This window comes from Podarcis muralis, chromosome 10 (genome assembly GCF_964188315.1).
Source record: "Podarcis muralis chromosome 10, rPodMur119.hap1.1, whole genome shotgun sequence".
Taxonomy (NCBI): Eukaryota; Metazoa; Chordata; class Lepidosauria; order Squamata; family Lacertidae; genus Podarcis; species Podarcis muralis.
Genome location: NC_135664.1, coordinates 63,839,887 through 63,857,912, shown reverse-complemented (window position 1 = coordinate 63,857,912; position 18,026 = coordinate 63,839,887). Strand labels below are relative to the sequence as shown.

The window sequence follows — 18,026 nt, the reverse complement described above, 5'->3', positions numbered from 1 at the left end:
GGACCTAATGGTCAGAGGTCCCTTTACACTTTACCTTTATGTAGCTTTTTACATGACTTGAGTAATTTACATCCGCTTCAATGTAAGTAAACATCAAAACAATGTAAAAAGGAGAAGTCATGAATTACATATCATTCATAGACCCAAAACTATCCCAGCAATGGAGAGAAGGAATACAGATCATTTCCGCTTGGCTGATTTCTGTTCCTGACCACAGATGAACACGCAAACTGCAGCAATTTGTGTTTTCTTTACTGTTTTTCTCGGAACTCTCTGACGTTCCTAGTTATAATGTCAAAACATGGTAGTGAAATCAGCACACATGCAGGATCTGGATTGCAGAAGGTTGGGCTAGATGACCCTTGGGATCCCTTCAGACCTTACACTTCTACCTGTTCCTTCAGGGTACGCCAGTTTTACTAGATGAGTGCTGAAGGATAATAGAGAGGGGAGGTATCCCACTGAACTGCAATGTAGTGGGATTACAGTGGTACCTTGGGTTACAGACGCTTCAGGCTACAGACGCTTCAGGTTAAAGACTCCGCTAACCCAGAAATAGTACCTCGGGTTAAGAACTTTGCTTCAGGATGAGAACAGAAATCGTGCAGCGGCGGCATGGCGATGGGAGGCCCCATTAGCTAAAGTGGTACCTCAATTTCAGGTTAAGAACGGACCTTCATAATAAATTAAGTTCTTAAGCTGAGATACCACTGTACTTCTAAAAATGTGTGAGCCATGGGAGGACTTCTTCAAAAGTGGAGTTTTACAGTAAAGGATCTGTCTGTGTCAGCGGCGGAGCAAGCCAATCAAACGCCTAGGGTGGCGTGAGTGCCCTGCACCCAGGGGCGGGGTCAGCCACCGGTGGGGCAGGGCGAGCCAGGCAGGATGCTCTGTGGGGCCTCCGAGGAGTCTGCCTGCCTCCTTCCACTCAGCTGCCCTACAACTGAGGGGGAGGTGGTGGGCGGATCATTTGGAGCAGTGGAAAGTCTGCAGGCGCCCAAGCCACCATGTCACTGCCAGGAGAGATGCGTGGTTCGGGCATGCTGAAGAAGAAGAAGAAGAAGAGTTTGAATGTGATATCCTGCTTTATAACTGTCCTAAGGAGTCTCAAAGCAGCTAACATTCTCCTTTCCCTTCCTCCCGCACAACAAACACTCTGTGAGGTGAGTGGGGCTGAAAGACTTCAAAGAAGTGTGACTGGCCCAAGGTCACCCAGCAGCTGCATGTGGAGGAGCGGGGAAGCGAACCCGGTTCACCAGATTACGAGACTACCACTCTTAACCACTACACCACGCTGCCTCTCATGGTGCTGCAGGCCCCGCGGTGAGTGCCACCCAGCATTTTGTCACCCCCTCAGTGGTGACACCCAGGGCAACCCGCCCCACTGCACCCCCCTTCCTCCACCCCGGTCTGTGCCAGTTTGACCGAGGCTTCTCCCATGAAAGACCCTCTGAAGAGCAGATCTGGGTGATATATTGATATATCTTCCCAAACCAGTTTGAAGTCCATATTGTGATATCGGTTTCATAGGTTTTGACTGGCAATATATTGCGAATCATGATGTGTATTAGGGTTGGGCAATATATTGTCCAAAACTAGTTTTAAGTCCATATTATGATATTGGTTTCATAATTTTTGACTTGGCAATATATTGCAAATCATGATATGTGTGTGTGCTATGTGGGGAAAACCGTGAAGCCAGCCAATGCCTCTACATAGTGCTATCCTTTTTTTCAGACAATGTGATATATCAGAATATTGCAATGTTAGGCTGGTGGTATATCACAAAGCTGAAAAGCAGATATCGCAGGTACATAGTTACATCCTTATTTCAGACATCATGATATATTGGAATATCATGATAGTTAGCTGGTGATACATCACCATGTTGAAAGCTGGATGTTACCCAGCCCTGCTGAAGAGTAGTATATTTGAAGAGTAAGAAAGCAGAGAGACTGGATCAAGCTCAACTTTATGTCTCACCTGGACTTGAACCCAGGTCTCCCTGATCCAAACGCAGAGAGCATGGAAATGGTGTCACCTGGGCAGAGTCTTAGAGGCCCACATTTGGTTCCTTGCCTCAGCATTGAACTTTTAGCTCTGCCCTGATTGTAGCTACTTTAGTGGCACAATACAGTAATTAAGGGATATTAGTCTTTAAATAATTCTAAGGAGAACAAAAAGGGGGGGGGAACCCTTTCCCCTTTTCTGGATTACCTTTAGAACTGAAATCAGAGAGCACTAAACGAATGATAATTTGCGCGCCTCCTGTGAGTGATTGAAGATTGAATCAAATTTTAACTAGATTCTATTTTGTAAATCCCTCAGGATGACATAATTACAATTCCACACATACATTAATTAGCAGTACACATCTATTTCATAGAGTTTAGCAAGTTTAAAATGGCTTTCATTGTCTGCAGAGCGTCTGTTCCTCCACGGCTAAAAAGGAAATAAGCCTGATATTTGAAATAGCAGGAATTAAATTGACTTCATTAGAGTGACAATTTTCCTTTAAAGTTAATATCTGCTTAGTCTGGAGCCCCAAGGTCAAACCCATGCAAGGATGCTCCCAGTTAAGGATTTGAGGAACTTCAAAATCAATGGAAAGTATACAGCGGCTTGAGGGAAGCAGCACTGAGGAGACTGTCCTCCCAACTTTGCCTTCCTTTGACTGGCAACTAATTCAGAAACTCATTCTGAAGCAGAGAAGAAGGAGAAGGAGTTCACAAGGGGAAAGGGGGAAATCTGGGAAGGACTCGGCCTAGTGGCCCAAGACATTTGGTTGCCTGAGGCAAGAAGCAAGAGACGACGTCCTTCCGTTCCTCTAAGCCTTATATAGCTTGGGACCCCTTTGAGAGGGAGCAATCTGTCAATTATAGTTCCTGTCAGTTGCTCTCTCTCCACCATATTTAAATTCAATCCTGGCCCAAATGGATCAGGACTCTGACTGAGCATAAGGGAGCTTTTCACTTCCAAAAAAAGTTTCAGGACCTTCAATGAACACGGCAGCCCTGCATGAAGAACAGGGGTGGGTGAATTTTTCCTTTTCAGGTTCTCTCCATTTCTACGTTTGCCAATCTTAGGTTCAATTATCTGTATCAGATTTTGTTAAAACTCACTAAAATGCGTCCGTGTTCTTGCCTAGTCGGGTAGTTATTCCACAGTGTCAGCAGAGGGCACTGTTTGGAAAGACCCTTTTACACATGGACACCAACCATACCTATCTGGCTGGGTCTAATCATGACCTCAGCCCTGAGTGCTCACTGGAAGGACAGATCATGAAGCTGAGGCTCCAACACTTTGGCCACCTCATGAGAAGAGAAGATTCCCTGGAAAAGACCCTGATGTTGGGAAAGATGGAGGGCACAAGGAGAAGGGGACGACAGAGGACAAGATGGTGGGACAGTGTTCTCGAAGCTACCAGCATGAGTTTGACCAAACTGCGGGAGGCAGTGGAAGACAGGAGTGCCTGGTGTGCTCTGGTCCATGGGGTCACAAAGAGTCGGACACGACTGAAAGACTAACCAACAATCATGACCTCAAGGCACCTGTGGAAAGGGGATCCTTCACGAACCAAGATCCCAAACCATGAAGTGATTTAATGCTAAAAGCCAGCAGTTTGAACTTAGATTGGAAACAAACCATGGCCTTTGCCTGGCCTTCTGCAAAGATGGCCAAATTTCTACCCTTCTATCTAGACATAAAAATGGAAGAATGGGGATGCAACCTGAAAGTTAAGAGACTGCTGGCTGTGTTTCTGCAACTTAATATAATGATGATGATATGTGTTCCCTTGCCCTGTGTTAGATCAAAGTATGTCATCAAGTGAAACTTCTGAAGAATTTCGAAAGCAGCCTGAAGAATTTCGCTTTGACCACCAAAACGAAGAGGTCAGAAGCTTTGGTGTGGCAGATTCACAAAACGGAATTGGACTTTGAAATGAATTGGAAGACTCTTGCTGGGAAACAAACCTAGAGAAGTTTGAAGCAGCTATTGCAGTTTCAGTAAGGTTGGCAAAATTTCTCACACTTATCTAATCAGCAGATATTTTATGTCCATGACCATGTCCACATGTCAAGGTAAACAACAAACCATGGTTTAATGTGAATGAACAGAACTTTTGCATGCTGCCAAATCACTCCTTCCTCGAGGCAAGAGCAAGATACCATTACTAAATAAGCTCTCGTGGTTTATTTCTCTCCAAACAAACCCTTATTATGAAATTCATTCTTTGCTTGACAAGAAATAAACCATGGACATAGATTCACATGCCATGTTAAGCCATGGTTTATGATTTACATGCAAACAGAGCCTACATACTGTACTTGTATATTGCTTTAAACCCAACTTCTTTCCACTAAAGAAAGGTGGAATTTTGCCTTTCATGTGTATACACACACACACACACACACACACACACACACACTTTCATCTTCCTGGGTTTTCATTTGGTTTATATAGTGGAAATGTTTCTCTGCTTAATTGGACTGACATCTTCAGAGCCTAAACAATATCTTGAGAGTCCACAGCAGGGCTGGGGAACCTCAGGTCCTGGAGCTGAATACGGCCCCCAAAGCATCTTCTTATCTGGCCCTGAAAACTCTCCCCTGGCCACAGGGCTCCCCTGGCTCTGTTTCTGCCTGCCTGCCCGGCATGTGTCCTTTATGCCAATCTCTGTTGCCTGTCTGAATGGAGGACAGAGAGGTGTGTGTGTGAGTGTGTGTGTGTGCGCGCGCAGAAACCAGCCTACTGTACAAAGGTGAAATTTGCATTTGTTGCAACACCCCCTTTTTACTTCTGACCCCACCCACCATTCATATGTGGCCCCTCAAAAGTCACCCAGAAGGTAATGCGGCCCTCAAAAAACATTCCCCAGCCGCTGGCCTGCAAGCCTCCCAAAACCAAATTCATCACCTTGAAATGACCAGCAGGGGCAGCATATCGCCAGTGTCCCTGTCCCAAATAATTTCCCCCTTGTTCAGCAGAAGAATGGGTCACTGATAGCTATAAAAATATCCTTTCACTGGGACTTGGGGGGGGGGGCGGGTTGTGCATGTGTTTCCCTAGGAAGGAACAGAAGACAAGGCATTCCATTCAGCCAACAGGGGACTGCGTGCATCAAAAAAGCAGCCAGGGTTTCTCCCCCCAACCTTCCCCATTCCTGCCCTCCCCAACACAATAGCTCAGAAAACAAAAGGCAGATTATTAGGTTTAAGTATGTTAGCTTGTTCTTCACATGCCCCCCCCCCCGCCCGTCCAGCACATCTGGCGACCATGTGTGGCAAACGCTAATTAAGACTTTCCTAAGTGAGCTACAATTAGTTACGACTGCTGTTTAGTTCTCCCGGGCCCGTAGCGAGGAAATAAAACAAAACCTTCCCTTTACTGTTATACGGAAATCTCCCGGCCCTCCCCCCTGACCCAAGCCCAGGGGATTCTCCCTCATCATCACGCTGCTGAAATTAAAACAGAAAAGTGTAAGCAGATACTTTAAGGCTCTCTTCCGCCTGATTTTCTCCCCTCCCCCTCTTTTTTTTTGAAAAAAAGAAAAGAAAAAGAGAAACCCAGCATTTTATTCATTTTGATTGAGTGCAACAGGCAGGCAGCAGTGTGTCTATGATCCTTCCAACAAAAGGGAATTGTTAAACAGATGTCCATATTCTACTCTTCACCCCACCCCACCTCCCCTCGACTGATAATATTAGAGACACAGCAGTTTTATCTACTCCTGCGCCATGTGTGCGTGTCATATATATAAAAGAAGGGGGGATTGTCAAAATTATCGGAATAAACTGTACAGAGAAAGGATGCAGACTGTACACAATTATGACTCTCTCAAGGACCACACATTTTTATTTACCTTTGGCCATTTCTTCCCTCCACAGATCAAGCTCTTTCCTGAGCTGTTTGAAAAATTTAACAACAAGCGGCATTTATTTTACTGCTTATCTGAACTTTCAACAAGCTCCGTCCCCAAAAAGCTCTGCATCGGGGAGGTAAACCGACGAGAACAACAAAATATTTAAGGCGCAATCCGCCTGAAAGCTCCACGCATTTCAGTCTCGTTTAATTTCAGCTAGAGATTTATGCATGTGCTTAAATCTCTCCTAGGCAGTAGGACTTTAAAAAAAGTTTTGAAACAAGGCCAGATGATGGATTGTATCCTGTACTAGCTTTACTTAGAGAAGACCCCCTGAAAATGATAGCAATGGCTAACTTAGGGCCTTTTATTTCAAAGGGTCTTCTCTGAGTAGTACTTAGTTGGCTAAAACCTCATATTTTGCTGCAAAGGCTCATCCACAAATAGCCAAAGTGCAATTTATGTGGCCAAGTCAATGTCTTTGTTTTTCCCCAGTGGAGATATGGCAGCCTGAAAGCTGAACTCTTCTACTCTCCACCGCTTTCCCTACCATCTACCAGGGGCTTAAAAAACATAGTTGCAATCAAACCAGAACTGTACACAGTACACCAAGCTATTGCACCATAGATTTGTATAATGACATTATGATATTGGCAGTATCATTTTCAGTTCCTTTCTTAATGATCTCTAGCATGGAATTCACCTTTCATTCACAGCTATTGCACTCTGGGTCAACATCTTCATCGAGGTATCCACACACACCCAACAACTCCAAGATCTTGTTCCTAAACAGCAGGGCCAGCCCAAGGCATTTCAGCACCTGAGGCAAACCCCAAAACGGGGCATGCACCCGCTCCCCGCCAGGGAAGAAGGGGTGAGTGAAGATTGTTATCAGGAACAAGGCATGAGGAGGAAGATTGACATTGGAATCTGCCGCCCCGGGAACTCAGCTGGCCTCATGGTTGGGCCGGCCCTGATAAACAGACTTGTTTAAGATTGCATTCTATCATACATGTATGCTGGCTAGGAATGATGGGAGTTTCAGTCCAAGATATCTTGAGGGCAACAGGTTGGCAAGGGCTATTCTAAAGTATGAAGTGAGGACAAAATTCATTGTTAAATTCTGGATCTCCTCAGGAAGAAGCTAAACACACCAGGCCCCTGAAGATCTCACACACATTTTCACATTCTGTCTTCCATTTCCCCCTGATATCACTTGCCCCCCCCCCCTTAGCTTAAAAATCCATAGTATTGCCCCTGGTACATATTCTCGGCTCAACTTCAATTTTCACAGTAAGAGACTTGACATATTTTCTTCCTTTTTATAACTCTTAGTTATACCACAATGTGACTGCAACAGCTCAGCCCCCACTAGAAAGGATATTTCCACTAAGCAAATACTCGGAGTAATTAGTGAAGAAGTGATAATATCTGAATGCATCGTGGTTTGCACAAATTACGGCTTATTTGTATCAAAAGAAAGAGGCACAGACCTCCTACTAGCTTGAGAGTACAACCAAAGCAGGGGGAAAGGATCTTAGTTCTAAACATACCACAAGAGATTATGTTTGCTGATTAAAAAATAACAATGCAGATTTCTAAACATACAAGCGCAAAAGCATCTGCGAGATACGGAGTAACAGGAAGAAAGAGGAACAAAAGGCATTTTAAAGCACTTTAGGATTCTTCTGGGGGAGTCAACCTGGTGCCCTCTAGTTGTCCATTTATTATTTTTATTATTTATTACATTTATATACTGCCTTTTTATTCCAAGGAACTGAAGGTCCCATCCTCATTTAATCTCCACAACAACCCTGGGTTAGGCTGAGAGGCAATCACTGGCCCAAGGTCACCCAGTGAGCTTCATGGCTGAGTAGGGATTTGAAGTCTGGTCTCCTAGATCCTAGTCGAACACTCTAACCATTACACCACACTGGCTCTCTAAGCAGGGGTAAGAGAATCGGGTAATGTCTGTTCCCTTCAGCATCTAATTTTTCCAATCTTCAGCTCTCCACATTTCCACTTCAGCTTGCAAATTTTATTTGGGGGGAATAAAACCCTCCTGAAAATTCATCTGTGTTTTAGTGTGAATTTTCCTAAACCGATTATGTTTAATGCAATTTTGCCTAATATACACACTTTGCTAAGCAATTTCCCCTAATATAATGCATAAATATATCTTTAGTGAGAAACATGCATTTCTGTTTACACTGTACCCCAGCAGCTCCAATTCTTTGTACACATTTCTTGGCTGGCGAACTGAATTGGAAAATTTGGAGAGGCGTGGATTTTGAAGGGTGGCTGCATTTCGGTTTGGGTGGGGTTTTTTGGGGGGGAAGTGCAATTTTAGGTAGGTTTGCCTTTAAATGTGAAAGGAACTGCATTTCTTCCCCAGTTCCCTACTTCTGAGCACATTTATACACATTCTTTTTCTATTTAAAAAAATATAATCAGTATGAAATAATATAGGTATATGAACAAACACACACTGTAAAAGCGACATAAAAGCAACCAGAATCCTGTTCAGCTGAAATGCACTTAGTTCCTACCTTCCTTCAGACTTTCCAACTCAACACAGGAGGGGAAGAGGGTTACATCTGGCGTGCCCTGTGCTCACACAACCACTCTCCCTAAACACTTTACACCCACACATTGTTTTGAACATACGAAGAGGCTTTATATATTTTGAGATTGCTGTGGGAAAGTGCATGTTAAGGCCATGTGCACATCTGCACTCTGAAATACGGAGGGCTGGATCCAGACAAAGCTAGTTGCGTTTTGTACCCAGCGAAATCAACGGGGCTTAAGTCGCCACGAACTTTTCACACTGATTTCAGTGGTACCTAAGTGCAACTAACTCAATCTGCAGCCAGCCCAGGAGCAAACTGAGCTGCGATATTATAGGCTGCCCTTCTGCCAGTTCAGTGGGGATTAAATCAAGTGGGCCATGCAGATGATAGAGAACTGAATGTCGACCCAGATTTCTCCAAATGTCAACCCAGTGTGCAGCAGCTGCGATAAAGACAAATTCCATGTTAGAGATCATTAGGAAAGGGGATTGAGAATCAAAACTGCCAGTGTCATAATGCCGTTGTGCAAGTCTGGGATGCCAGCACACTTGCTGGAATATATCGTGCACAGTTTCGGTCTCCCGCAACTCGCAAAGGATATTGTAGAGCTGGGAAAGGTGCAGAAGAGGGTGGCCAAAATTATTAAGGGGCTGGAGCAACTCCCCCTATGAGGAAAGGTGACAAATTTTGGGGCTTTTTAGGTTAGGGTTTGGAAAGGCAAGTAAGGGTGGCGGTGAAAGAGGTGTATAAAAACTCTATGCAACTTAGAGAAAGGGAGTAAGGATATGCTTCTTAGGATAAAATACCAGAACCTGGGGTCAGCGAAAGAAAGTGAGCAGTGCGAGATTATGGACAGAAAAAAGGAAGTCCTCCTGTGGAATTCCGGGTCGCAAGCTGCAGTGGTGACCACTGCCAGCTTGGATGGCTTCAAAAGGAGATTAAACAAATTCATGGAGTGATCAATGCTATCAGTGGCTACCAGCCACCACGGCTATACATTAACTCCAGTAACGGAAACCTTATGCCTCTGAATACCAGACCCTGCAAGTGTCCTTATTTTCCAGGGACAATCTCAGATTTGAAGAAGCCTCCCAGTTTCTGATTTGGTCCTGGAATGTCCTGCTTTTCCTTGGGATGTCCCTATTTTCATCAGAGAAATGTTGGAGGGCATGGAGTTTTGCAACTCCTGAACCAAGGAGATACAACCTTTAGAAGACATCTGAAGGCAGCCCTGTATAGGGAAGTTTTTAATGTTTAAAGTTTTATTATGCTTTTATATAGGGAGACGCGGGTGGCGCTGTGGTCTAAACCACTGAGCCTCTTGGGCTTGCCTATCAGAAGGTTGGTGGTTCGAATCCCCGCGACGGGGTGAGCTCCCGTTGCTCAGTCCCAGCTCCTCCCAACCTAGCAGTTAGAAAGCACGCCAAAAAGTGCAAGTAGATAAATAGGTACCACTACGGTGGGAAGGTAAATGGTGTTTCTGTGCACTGCTCTGGTTTCGGTGTTCCGTTGCGCCAGAAGCGGCTTAGTTATGCTGGCCACATGACCCGGAAAAACTGTCTGCAGAAATGGACAAACAGCGGCTCCCTTGGCCTGCAAAGTGAGATGAGCGCCGCAACCCCAGAGTCGTCTGCGACTGGACTGTCAGGAGTCCTTTACCTTTACCTTTTATGCTTTTAGATATGTTGGAAGGCACCCAGAGTGGCTGGGGCAACCCAGTCAGATGGGTGGGGTATTATTCTTATTCTTATTCTGGAATAGGACATCCCTATTTTCATCGGAGAAATGTCAGATGGTATGGAATACAAGTTGTTGGGAAGAGCACTGTTGTGCAGATGCTTTGCATTTAGGCTTCCCACAGGTATCTGGTTGGCCGTTGTGAGAATGGGATGCTAGACAAGTTGGCCTTGGGTCTGATCCAGCAAAGCTATTTTTTATGTTTCTGTGCACTAAAATGCTTCTGCTTGAAAACCTGGCTACAAATGCACCCACGGAAAGGCACACTAGGAAAGTGTTTTCCAAAGTAATTATTCTTTACCACATTATTGCTAATATTATATGATTTCGCAAATTGATCTGCATTCTGCATGAATGTGCCCTTCTATTAGAAACAAACACATGCATGCATATCCCAATTTACTTCCCTACACTCAACACATTTTTCAGTTAACAGATTTCAGAAGCGGACAAGCTACTTACACAGCTGAGGATTTAATTTCAACAACCCCCCCCCCCTTTTTTTCTTCCTGTCAAATACAAACTTTGCCCAAAGCTAATTTTATTTATGATGAATATGATCAACTTACTTTCACGAATCATTGCTGTACAAACCTGAAGGAAGAGATGGTGCTAATGTGTGAATAATTGTTGACACAATTAAGCACCCAGCTCTATGCCTGTTAAACAGCTTCCAGCAGTAAAATTCTCCAGTAGTTTAAAGGGATAGTCAATTCATTTCGGAGTGCAGAGAGAAAGGGGGAGTTCTTTTATTGACCTGGTGTTTTGAAGGGGTTCTGAATGGGCCCATATATGGTACCTCAACTCTGCATTGCTGAGAAATGGGGGTCTCGCCGTGGATAATGGCTACATATTGAGTCAGACGCTTACCGTTTAGAGACTCAGTAAACAGAAGGCTCACCCCTTGACCTTCCTTTGCAGAGACTGTCTGGTTCATAACCTGCCAGGGACTTCCGCCTACCTAATGACCTCTTTGTGAATTGGTGGGATTGCTCTAAATTAGCCTTCCTTCCGACAGCCTTGCAAAAGGAAGGAATCAGCAGCCTAGTCTGGATTGCAACACCAAGCTGGCGGGCGGGCGGACAGGGGTTAGGTGGGTGCTGTTGTGATGCTGAAATGAACTCTCTTAGTTTGATCAAAAGTTGTGGAAAAATAAAAACTCTCAATTCTGCTCCAGGGGGGAAAAAAGTCTCGTTTCTGCTCCAGTCTCTGTTGGGCAAGGTTTCAGAAGTTGATGAACTTCTCGCGCTGGTGACGGGGAGAACAGTTAGTCCAGCCCAGCCCTCTCCACACATTGCATGCTTGTTGACCAACAGCCTCAGCCAAATTGCTAGGTGAATGATATGAACAACGTCCATGCAAAGGCCACTGAATTCCATGTTTTGGGCAAAACATGTAATGTGAGAGAGGAGAGGCAATGCAGAACCCAGGACCATGAAAAATCCTGTATGAAATAGCCAGTTATCTACATTCTCTCTCTCATTCTCTCTCTCTCTCTCTCTCTCTGCCATGCCCTTAAATGCACTGGATTCTGCCATAGTCTAACCTGGGAGTGGGGAACTGGAGCTGGTCAGTGGATCAGATGGTTATCTGCCCCACCCCTCATGAATCAAATTTGATAGCTGGGGGAGTCACTCACTTGTCCATCACCTGCCATCATGATGACACCAGAAGCCCCTTTTTTTGCCTTCAAGTGTCTTATAGAGCACTTTGAAAGGGGCTTCTCCCGACCTGACACTCAGATCTACACACAAAAACACAGAGCCCAAGAAGCTCAGGGTACCTGGCCAAGTTCAGAGTGTTGCACTAAGGCCCTAGAGACTCAGACATGAAGATTTGTGTCCTGCTGGCAGAGGATAGTGTTCTGCTTCAAGGATGAAGAATCTGTGGCCCTTCAGATATTGTTGGACTCTAGCAACTCTCGCCAGCCTTGACCATTGGCCATACTGGCTGTGGCTGATGAGAGTTGGAGTCGCACAAGACCTGGAAGTCCACAGCTTCCCCATCTCTGATCCACTTGCAGGGTTGCCCAATTTAAAGATAAAAACTATAAGGAGAGACAGCTGGAGCTCTGAATTTTTTTGTATTTATTGGCGGAGGATTATACCACTTAAAAAAAAATCTCAAAGCAGTTTATGTAGAAACATATACGAATACAACAACAACAACAATGTTGCTCATCAATGGTTTGCAGCTGAACAGCACATTGGTCCCATCCTTCCTTCCCCTACAGTGAGATGTATGGGGTTTCTATTTGAGCTGTAATCACTCTCACAATGCACTTAACCTACATCAGGGGGTTATTGCAACAGTGAAATAAGGGGCTGGGAACAATGAACACCACCCTGATGTTCTTGGAGGAACAGTAAGATAATAATCAAATAAATAAAAACCTCAAAGATCGCCTCTCCCCACAAGAACCTACCTGGATCCTACAACTATCATCAGAGGTCCTTCTCTGTGTGCCTCCTTCAAATCAGTCACAGGGCTTCCAAATAAACCTGGGTACTGTAGTTCGCCCCCTACAGGAGTAGGATTCCCAGCTCCTTTAACAACTACAGTTCCCAGGATTCTTTGGGGGAAGCCATGTATGGATGTGTCCATTGTCAGCTTCTTATGCACCAGGCGAATACATTCTTATTTTCCTGGGTTTGGGAGCCTTAACACCGATCGTACTGCAATATTATTTATGTTCAGTTTTTGGTGCTCATTTTCTTTAAGTGTGGTGGGATAGAATGCATTCTTTCAAGGCTTGTTGTTGAACGAACGCCTTTAGAAACCTTTTGCTTCATTTTAGGCTTATTCAGTGTATCTGTTGTTGTTTTTTAAAGCTGCCAAGTTGATTGGAAGCTTAAAATATTCTGCAAGTCGCTTTGAGACAATTCTGTAGAAAGTGACGAATAAATATGGGGAAAGGCTGTATGTAGCTCAGTGGCAGAGGTTTCCATGAAGAAGTCCCCGGGTTCAATCCCTGAAATCTCCAGGTAGAGCTGGGAATGTCCACCTGCCTGATGCCCTCGGAGGCTCCTGCCATTCAGAATAGAGAGAACTGAGCTAGATGGAACAAGGATCTAACTTAGGACAGTCTCCCATGTTCCAAGAAAAAGTGACGTCCCAACTTTCCTGTGAAACTTGCAGCCTTCTGGAGAATAAGATGACGAGACTCAGTGACATGGTCCAAGGCCACATCTGTGTCACAGCCTGCATCTGAAAATTCCCATTAGAAGCAGAGTTGCCGTGTCAGTTCTGGAATCAGATGCCAATGCTGGAATTACGACCCATGTGCCACTGTGCCAATTTGAGACCCAGCTCATGGTTCCTACAGGGGCCATTTTTTGCTGCCAGCACAAAGGCCATTGGATCCAGCAAGCCTGTATTTTGCTCATCATAATTAACTCATTAGAAGTGCCCTCAAAGTAGATAGAGCATCTTTGTTTGCAATCCAAAACTGATGGGAGCATAAGGATTAAGCTAAGAGTGTACTAGATCATGGGGAAGAAATATACCACCAACCTGCCAATGGTAGGGATTTATTTTTATTTTTTAAAAAATTACACCCTGTGCAATTTTTCTAGAAAAAGAGGTGCCAGAACTCACCATGAACACCTCCCTCTTCCTCTTAGAATGGCGATGGTGCCCACCTGAGAGGTGCCAGAACTGAGTTCCGGATGGGGGAAAACAAAACCTTTGAACTTGCTGTTGTTTGCATGTGACCTGCTGGCATGCCGGCTTTCTCAATTGTTCTGCCAAAAGTCCTGTGCATAGCAATCAAGCCTTCAGCATCCAGTTCAAAATCAGCAAAACTCTCCTCGCCATTTGGCAGGTTATTGGAGACTCCATACAGACCACTCTCTATGAAGCATCAGAAGCATACAGATCATCCCACAAGGATAATTTTTAATCAGTTATTAGGAAGTTTTCTTTTCTTTTAAGTCACTGATAATGCTTACTGCTTGCTGAATGGTCAGCAGTATTCACAAAGAAAGGTGATGCAGTCTATAAGCTAAGAGATTGGGATATGAATCAGTAAGGCTCAGGTTCAAAACTTTCCTGTTCTAGGAACCGTGGTATGAACTTATGGTACCATGAGGCCACCACCTTGCTGCAGCTAAGCAGGTCTGGGTCTGGTCCATGCTTGGATGAGAGGCCACCTAGGAAGAGCCACATGTATGTTACTTAGACCTACACTGGCACCAGTACATTTCTGAGTACAATTGAAAGTGTTGGTGCTGACTTTTAAAGCCCTAAGCAGCCTCAGCCCTGTATAACTGAAGGAGAGTCTCCAATCCCATCATTCAGCCTGGACGCTGATATCCAGCTCTGAGGGTCTTCTGGTGGTTCCCTCACTGCAAAAAGTGAGGTTACAGGGAACCAGGCAGAGGGCCTTTTCGGTAGTGGTGCCGTCCCTGTGGAACGTCCTCCAACCAGATGTCAAGGAGCTAAGTAACTATACAACCTTTAGAATACATCTGAAGGCAGCCCTGTATAGGGAATTTTTTTTTATGTTTAATGTTTTATTATGTTTTTATATCTGTTGGAAGCTGGCGCAACCCAGTCAGATGGGTGGGGTAAAATAGTAATAATAATAATGTTTCCAGGGTGGAAGGAAGGTGAGATAAGAACACAAGCACAGCTTGTTGCAAGTGTCTCATCTAGTCTACCATCCTGTTCTCACAGCACCAACCTATGGGAAGCCTATAACCAGATTCTGCCACATTACTCTCCCTTCCAGTGGTTTACAGTAACTGGTATTCAGAGGCATACTGGCTCCAACAGTGAAGTGAGAACACAGCCATCAGGGTTAGTACCCACTCATATATAGGTAAGAAAACAATTTAAAAAGAAATGAAAAGAAACTCGCTTAAGCAGCCATTCTTTCTAAGTCTCAGTTCCCCCACTCCCCCAATCTTCAAGAAGGGGATTATAGCAGGTCAAAAGCACGTGAAAGTGCAAGTAGATAAATAGGTACCACTCTGGCGGGAAGGTAAACGGCATTTCCGTGCGCTGCTCTGGTTTGCCAGAAGCAGCTTAGTCATGCTGGCCACATGACCCGGAAGCTGTACGCTGGCTCCCTCAGCCAATAAAGCGAGATGAGCACCACAACCCCAGAGTCGGTCACGACTGGACCTAATGGTCGGGGGTCCCTTTACCTTTACCATTACCTTACCTTAAATAGTTGTTGTGAAGATGCTAACAATATAATGTACCTGAAGTGGCACTGTTTAAATGTTAAGTATTATCAACACTGGCCCACTGTGTCTTCCAGAGCAGACAGCAGACTTTTCACACTTTCTGCCTGAGAATGGAGGGAAGCAACAACTGTTGCATGCATTATGCAAGGGCAGAAACACAGGGAAGACTTCGTCTCCATTATATCACCCACATCTTAGAAACCCTCCCAGCAACACTTTTGCCAAGACAATATTACCTGGGTGCTTCTTTTTCTTCTTCACCTGTGATAATGCGATGAACTACTGAGGAGCGTCACTTGCCCCAGACTCTCTTCTTCTCACTGCTTTGTTTCCCCCGATCACTTTGTTTTCCCCGATCACTGGGGACAGTGGCAGCAGCATGAGGAGTCCAGGGAAAGCGAGAAGGACGGGTGGAAATCCTGCACAGAGTGCTCTTTCTCTCCCCAGACAGGCAATCGCAGACTCTCTTGTCAAGCCAAGGCCTCGCTAACCCCAGGGCCCGTCCTTTTCTTCTCTGTAACAAATCAAATTTTGCAACCCAACCTTGCCACATCATTTGAGCGTATTGACACAATTGGGACTTCAACCCCAATTTTGCTTTGTGTTTTTCAAGTGGGGTTTACATAAGTAGAGAACAAGATAAAGCACGCACAATACATCGGGGGCCCAGCTGAGCGAACAGTGAACTCCACGGTCTGCGTATCTGGAAAGCAAATCCATGGCCATCTCCAACCTGCTAGCAATGTTTAAGGGGCCTTCCACCACCACCCACTGATTTTTTTAAAAAAATACTTTTTGAGGTTGCTATCTAGAATAATAATAAAGGTAAAGGGACCCCTGACCATTAGGTCCAGTCGTGGCCAACTCTGGGGTTGCGGCGCTCATCTCGCTTTATTGTCTGAGGGAGCTTCCAGGTCATGTGGCCAGCATGACTAAGCCACTTCTGGCGAACCAGAGCAGCGCACGGAAACGCCGTTTACCTTCCCACTGGAGTGGTACCTATTTATCTACTTGCACTTGATGTGCTTTTGAACTGCTAGGTTGGCAGGAGCAGGGACCAAGCAACGGGAGCTCACTCCGTCGCGGGGATTCGAACTGCCGACCTTCTGATCAGCAAGTCCTAGGCTCTGTGGTTTAACCCACAGCGCCACCCGCGTCCCTAGAATAATATTACCTTGGAATTTTGTGGAGCTTCCTATACCAGGATACCAAAGATTAATGGTGCTGTGCCTTCCTTGGCATCCACTTTTTATTATTATTATTATTATTATTATTATTATTATTATTATTATTATTATTATTATTATTATTCCTTCTTGCCTCACTTGCAAATTCTCAACATAGGGAGCTGCTTTGCACCCATAAGTCCCACCTTGTGAATTTTGAACTCACAGGGAACATTGTGGTCACGTCTGCACCATACATTTACAGATCCTGGTTAACTCAAGCACACCATTGTCACGCCGTTCCCAAATCACACCACATTTCATATATCTTCCACTTGTAAAACGACTGCACCATTTACACAAGATCTCACTTGACACTCCACTGCAAAAGAGGTGTCCTATTTAGCATCAAGAAACAGCATTATAAAGGTCACACACATATTTCCTTTGGATGAGGTAGCTTCTAATGACAAATGCAAATGTCAGAAGATCCTAGCAAAACTGCATTGTTCTTGTGTGGAAATTCCAAGATTCCTGAGTTAGACTCCATGAGTCACTAGCATCCAAAAGGTAAAAATGGAAATTCCTGGAAAATGTAGCGGATGGGGAATACTTCGCTCTTTAATATATATGATATATTAGAGCTGAATTAATAAGCTATCACTAAACAAAGATCGTTGGGATCTCACTAACTGGATTGTCATTGTTGTTAAGTTAAATAAACCCAAAGTGGTTAATTTAGGAAGGAAGGAAGGAAGGAAGGAAGGAAGGAAGGAAGGAAGGAAGGAAGGAAGATCCTGGGGCTCAAGCTTCTGTAGGTATCATGTTTTCTAGAAAAGTAGCTTGACCCCAACCAGCATGAAAGGTCAACCAAGTCAAGTGGTTTCCTGAGGTCCAGAAGCAATCAAAGAACCACTAAGTCAGTCTTGCAAACTTGACTTTCACTGAGTGTGAGTTCCAGCCCACTGAAGGCCAATATTCATTACTTCCCATGAGACCACGACTTGCACCAAATGGGTGTACGGCTCAGAGTCTCATGGCAAACTCTCCAAGTATCCCTATTTTCCAGGGACAGTCCCGGATTTACAGAAGCCATCCCAGTTTCTGATTTGATCCCAGAATAGCCTGCTTTTCCTTAAAAAGGTAAAGGGACCCCTGACCCTTTAGGTCCAGTCATGACCGACTCCTGGGTTGAGGCACTCATCTTGCTTTATTGGCCGAGGGAGCTGGCGTACAGCTTCCGGGTCATGTGGCCAGCATGACTAAGCAGCTTCTGGCGAACCAGAGCAGCGCATGGAAACGCCATTTACCTTCCCGCTGGAGCGGTACCTATTTATCTACTTGCACTCTATTTTCATTGGAGAAATGTTTGACGGTTGCAAAAAATGTGTATACCAGGCAAAAGTGCATATTTATATTAGGTGAAATTTGCACTTAACCTCTGATGAATTTTCATGTGGACTTTAACAAAAGAAAAGAATTCACAGACCAATGTGGA

At 44.7% G+C, this 18,026-nt stretch overlaps 1 protein-coding gene across 4 annotated transcripts in view; it reads right to left on the bottom strand.

The window, feature by feature from the left end:
• The window catches only part of SOX5 (SRY-box transcription factor 5), a 771,121-nt gene that overhangs the window by 459,889 nt on the left and 293,206 nt on the right, over positions 1–18,026 (bottom strand). The window contains exon 1 of one of the 4 annotated variants that reach the window (XM_077935289.1): positions 15,599–15,852. The exons of the other annotated variants lie outside the window; for them this stretch is intronic. The gene's annotated coding sequence lies outside the window, so the exon portion shown is untranslated. Of the gene's footprint in view, positions 1–15,598; positions 15,853–18,026 lie in introns of those variants that run through there. 4 annotated transcript variants of the gene reach the window in all.